General features: G+C 37.9%; 1 long non-coding RNA gene across 2 annotated transcripts in view; it reads right to left on the bottom strand.

The window, feature by feature from the left end:
* Positions 1-2,542: 2,542 nt before the first annotated feature.
* LOC311593613 overlaps positions 2,543-6,043 on the bottom strand; it is a 113,230-nt gene continuing 109,729 nt past the window's right edge. For both annotated transcript variants that reach the window (XR_014777782.1, XR_014777783.1), the window contains 2 exons: positions 4,864-5,074; positions 2,543-2,994 (listed from right to left, as the gene is read on the bottom strand). This is a non-coding gene — a long non-coding RNA (uncharacterized lncRNA). The remainder of the gene's footprint in view (positions 2,995-4,863; positions 5,075-6,043) is intronic.

The raw sequence follows: 6,043 nt of genomic DNA, 5'->3' as shown, positions 1-6,043 counted from the left end.
GTTAAGTTGACAGAAAACTATCCATCACAAGGTATTAGAGAACGAGAGGGGTAAAGGATAACTGACGATACTGTACTGAAATTTGGAAGGATGCAGTTGCCAAGGTTTTTGAGGATAAGAAACAATAAAATAAGGCTGGATGGTGCACTACCTGAGATTGGAAGATCACACAGATGGCTGGACATACAAGCCTGGAGTGTTGGACTTTGCACCATGACTGTCAAGAGCCTTCAGAAATGTGTCAAATCCACTAATGTTACTTTACCAACTTCACTTAAAAACTGCTCAAGTCCCCTAAACACAATGGACAAAGTCCTATGTGGATGTCAAAACAAGTTAATACTGTAAACACCCACAAATCTTTTGAAACGAAGACTACTGCCCAAGGGACATGAGTACTACTTGGTGGAGTGTGAAAGGTATAACTAAGCTGGGTCATTGAGGACATTTAGTTCTGCCCTTTGGATCCATAGGTCAGGTTCACACTCAGCATCTTCTCCTCACTTGGCTTAATATACTAAGAAAGATACCTGCAAGAAAGAGAGCTGTTAAAAAGTCCATCCTGGGCTTTCAATGACACACCATGCTGTCACCACCACAATGTTATCAACAATTAGTTAAGAGTTATTTGTTATGAACCACTGGCTAAACCTTGGCCCTCCAGAGAAGGATGCCCCTTAACCCAGTTTATCTTGGGCAAATGTCTCTTGTGAAATATGACAGGGGCAAAGAGTCAGTCCCCAGGAAGCTGCAAGTTGTAAAGTCCAAAGAAAGAATGCGGTCAACGACTCTGCGTTTGACTTGGATTCTCCAACGCAATTAACGATTGCTGCCCATGTCCCTTATTAGATGGACTTGACTGAGCACAGGGGAAGGTTGAGGCTCTAAGAGCTAAGCAGGAAAAATACCACTAAGCTTTCAGGTCAGTTAATTAACAGTAAAGTCATATTTTTCACAGATTAAGTCAGGCTCTTCCTTTTGACCTCATTTAATTGCTGCTTTTAAAAATCACTGCTATAGGGCACTCTCACGGAAAGGCATTGAAATTCAGCCATTCTCTCGAGGGTGAGGAAAACGGTTCCTTAAAAGTGCCATGGGGGTATAAATTGTTGTTACATCCATTGTGGAGAGTCGTGGAGTCTGTGTACTTAGTGGGAATACATCTTATTGCATAAAATACATCTGTGGCGATAAATGTAGTATCTTAGAAATGATGTGTTTAGTACGTAAGGTTTGCAATAAGAATGTAGATAATAATTCACATATGAAGGTATTCATTGTGGCATTATTGTCAATGGGGAAGCTTAGAAGCCTTAGTGCCCATATTAAAGAAATGTTCAAATAAATAATGTTATTTCTCTGGCATACTATATAACACCAAAAAAGAAAAAAAATGCATCAAATGAATGACATAAAAATGAATTATGTTAAGGTTTGCTAAAGTAGTATGTAAAATCTATGTTTGAATCATGCAAAGTACCTAGAAAAATAAAAATGAAGTGTGTTAGTAGAAGTTATTTTTGTGTTGTACAATGTAGGTTCTGTTTCTTTTTTTTCCCTCTGCCTTTCATTTTCCTATTTAAAGTAATTTATGTAATTTTTTATAAACAGAAATACAACTCAACCTGTTATTTATGAAATAAATCCATAGTCTTCTCAGCATAAGTCTTCTTATATCTTCTACTTCTGGTGACTATGGCATTTTAAAGTTTTTCCTAACTCATAACTTAGCCTTGTACTCATGAAGAAGTATAAGCTCTTGTGAGTATAGTTGATAGTAATTATAGGGCAAGGCAATTGTGGTGCTTTTGGTCCATTCCTAGAGACAAGTTCAGACACTACAGATAACGGATGTTTACTCTAAATTATCTAAAGAATGAGAGGTTTGATAGTATTCACATAAATATTATAACCTATTTACATTAAAGTAAATATTATATTTTTGTGTGATAGTTTTTAGTTGTCATAAGTTATATCTGAAATGTACCTGTTTTACTTTTCATTCCCTTTTATTAGAACAATAGGATCATAATATGCAGTTTATAGCATGGAATGATTTCTGGGGTGGGTGTCAATGTCCTGTCACTGTGTTTCTTGCTTTCATAATGAAGACATGAAAGTTGCTTTTCAGCAACATGATGACTTGGATTTTGAAACAACACAAGGAGCAGCCAGTGCTGGCCATGAGGTTCTGACACAGCCTGCAACTTCCTGATTTTGCGATAGTCTTTCTACTCATTAGATTAAAGGTTCCTTGTGAGAGTCTGCTGACTATTCTTCTGTGAAGTACATGCTTAAAACTCCACGTTAATGGAGCTGAGCTAATAAATCTACCGTGTGGATATTACCACATAGTAATTCTAAGGAAAAAGATGTTGCTATTTTAAATGGACAGTTTTCATTTCAAACAATAGGAATGTTTCCTTAGCAACACAATCAGGGGATATTTTAGCCAATATAAACCAGGCTCGAGGGATGGGGCTAGCAGATTCATGAAAATTAGCTGTATTTATTTTCACTTTCCACAGGTATCGTTTTTTAAAAGCCAAAATTTTAAGGACAAATGACCATAGCATCCTCATATTAAACATTTTCATTGCTCTTTCTAAAATGCAAATGTTCATTGATTCCTAAGGTGTTGAATGCCTGGGTAGGTGGTGCAGCATGCTAAAATATTAAAAGGATAATTTAATCAAGACCTGCCCACAGAAGGAACTAATGCTTATTAACCGATGTAACCTCAAGCTCATGTGCATTGCTGCAATAATAATTCCATCGGTAAAGGCAGCAAACCATATGGCCACATCCGTGTGCAGGACTGCCTGACACCAGTCCAGATGAAGTCTCCTCTCTTTACCTGTGGTCCTTAAATTCATCCAAGACTGCTTAAAGTTTCAGATCTCTGGCTCTCACTTCATATCTTCAGAATCAGAGTCCCTGAAAGTGCAGCTTTGTATATGATTCCCCACTATGAACCTTGCATCAAGACTTTACCTGGGAAATAAAGCATACGACAGTGGATCAACTCTTGGGTACAGCTTGTAATGAAAGAGTAAACTACCATTTTCAAGTGACGGTGAATTAAATCATACTATCAGATCTCAATAAAACAACAATGGTTATTGAGGAGCAGTTCCAGACTATTCAATAGCGATATACAAAGGAAAATGAGGCCAAGTACAGAGACTACCCACTTGTGCTCCTCCATAGGCAGAGGCACTAGCTGGGACAGTGATAGCTTGGTTATATTTGATGAGCCCACACTAGCACATCATAGCCACCACCATATAATTCATATTTTTAGTTGTATGTATATTGGTGTTTTGCTTGTATGTATGTCTGTGTAAGATCTTGGAGTTACAGACAGTTGTGAGCATCCATGTGGGTGCGGAGAACTGAACCTGGGTTCTCTGGAAGAGCAGCTGGTGCTCTTAACTGCTGAGCCATCTCCCCAGTGCCATATAATTTGTATTTTATAAATTACATAAATTTACCTTTGGTATATAGCATACAGGTTTGGATAATTTTATATTATTTTTGTACCATAGTATGTTCATTGCACTGCGGGTTCCCTGTGGTTTATTCCTTCTTCCCCACCCGTTGACCCCTGGCAACCACAAATCTACATAACTAACCACATCCACACTTTAGCCATTTCCAGACTGACAAGCACTTGGAATCACAATGAGCAGATCTTTCAGTTGATTTAAGGTCTTTCTTCACCTTCTCAAAGTTTGATAGCTTTTTCCTTTATAGTGTTAAATAATATTCCATTATTTAGACATACCATAGTTTATCTATATACTTAGTGAGGGGTATATTGGCTACTTCCAAGTCTTGACATATGAATAAAGCTGTAATTAGAACTCAGAATGCAGATTTTAAATGTGCATTTATGTATTCCCCCTTACTTTGACTACTGGTAAAAATATGTGTATAAAGTGAGATTTTGGTAATTGTGCTAACAATATTTCTACTGATAACTAATTATAGTATTTAAATACCATGAAATACAAGAAGTCCGATCCACTCCATTCCATAGGCAGACAGTCTAATAAATACTAAGTGGGAGATGAACAGGGTGCTTTCATGTTTGCGAGACACCAGCCAAGGTATTCCCGGGACTCAGTTTTGGTGTGACCCCAGGCTGTCACCAGTGCCAAGAGCACTGTTTGATGACAAAACGTCTTTGCATTTGTGCCATGTGTCATGCTCACTGAGGCTGTACTGGGCTGGATGCATGAACACTGAAGGCCTAAAGAAATATTAATGATACATTTTTCTCTTGAGTGGCTGGTAAGACGTCTGGGCACCTGGCTTCTATTCTCATTCTCCTATTCCTTCATGATTGTGTCAAGTTGGGTCAACAAAAGCAAAAGGGAAGAAGATACAAAACTTGGAAAGAAAAAAATATTTTTAAAGTCTTTAGGGAAGGAAGGTATTTTATTTTGTATTTTTAAAAGATTACTATTATTATTATCATTGTCATCTACATCTTCTAAAATCAAAATATAATTATTCTACTTTGCCCTTCCTTCACCCTTGTCATGTGGCCTCTCTTAATCCCTCCCATGCCCCCTCACCCCCTTTCAAATTAATAGTCTTGGTTTGTTATTGTCCATACAACTGGCTGAGTCCATTTTGTTTGCTGTCACTTATATGCATATGATTTCAGGACTGACCACTTGGTACTGGATATCCAATTAGAGGGCTAATCTCTGTAAGAGGATAATGCTCCCTCTGAACACAATTTTTGGTTTTGAGACCCCTGTGAACTATTCCCCTTACTAGTCAGCATGTCTATTGATGTTTGGTGGTCTTATTTAGGCAGAGTACTGTTGAGGTTTCGTGGATGAGGCTCACCTTTCATTTGCAGGAATCACAATCTCACAGTACACTTCCTGGTCCCCTGCCTCCTACAATCTTTCTGGCCCAACTTCTGTAATGTTCTCTGAGCCTCAGGTGCAGGAGTTGTGCTGTAGATGTGTCCATTGGCCTGGGCTCCATGTGCCATGTTTGTCTCTGCATTATCACTATTCTGGCTTCTTTCATGAGGGGCGAGAACTACATTTATCTGTTGGCACAAGATGCAGTATTTAGAATGTAGTTGGGAATTATGCTGATCTAGCAAAGTGATGAAGGGAGGTTCTCTTCTAAGATCCACAACCTCACTAGCCCTGCATAGTTTCCTAGGTTTCCAGCACTAGGCATAACTGTTGAATATGCCTTAAGTTCAGTTAGACATCTATCTGTTGGTGCCTGCTAATATGTGAGTGCCACTATTGCATCTTTTGGGAAATCCTACCATGCTTATCACTGTAATAGGTCATTGGCATCACAGCTGGATGAGACTGTTGACTGTGTCCCTCCCTGCAGCCTACATAGTACTTTCTGCTAATATGAAATCTAGACCAGACTAAGAGGTTACAGGAGAGAAGGAATGTATTTTAGAAAGCCCCAAGTCTCTGTTATTTTTATTCTTATTTCTTCTTTATACTTAGCCAGGTTCAGCCTTTGATGGTAAGTTGTTCAGTCCTGAATGCCTGAAGGAAAACACTTAATTGTTATCTTTTACTCAACAAAACAGCTAAGGACTTTTTCATTCTATGACAACATTTCTTATACTTCCCCCCCCCCAAACAATTCCATTTTCTATGTAAATGTGAAATAGAACATTTCTACATCCATGAAAAACATTACTGTTACACACTTTTCAATTTTTCTTTGGAAATCCTGGGGAACACATTCCCAATGAGAATTTTATTTTGGTATAAACCACAAAGCCTTTTCTATTTATTAACACTTCCATATAATAAAACTTAGCATTTCTCATCAGTACCACTTATAGTCCATTTTATAAAATTAAATGCACATAAAAATGTGCATGATCTGAAAGTAAAAAGAATGATCCTTATGCCTAACAGTAGGTGCCATAAATGGACTTATCAAGGAAAAAACCACCATAGGATTAAACACATTCGCTTGTTAATCCTCAGAAGCTTTCCAATTGCAATTGGTACAGATACAAAATAGATGCCAATTT

The sequence above is a fragment of the Acomys minous genome, assembly GCF_964271855.1.
Source record: "Acomys minous genome assembly, chromosome: 3".
NCBI lineage: Eukaryota > Metazoa > Chordata > Mammalia > Rodentia > Muridae > Acomys > Acomys minous.
This window is presented reverse-complemented; position numbering and strand designations above follow the sequence as displayed.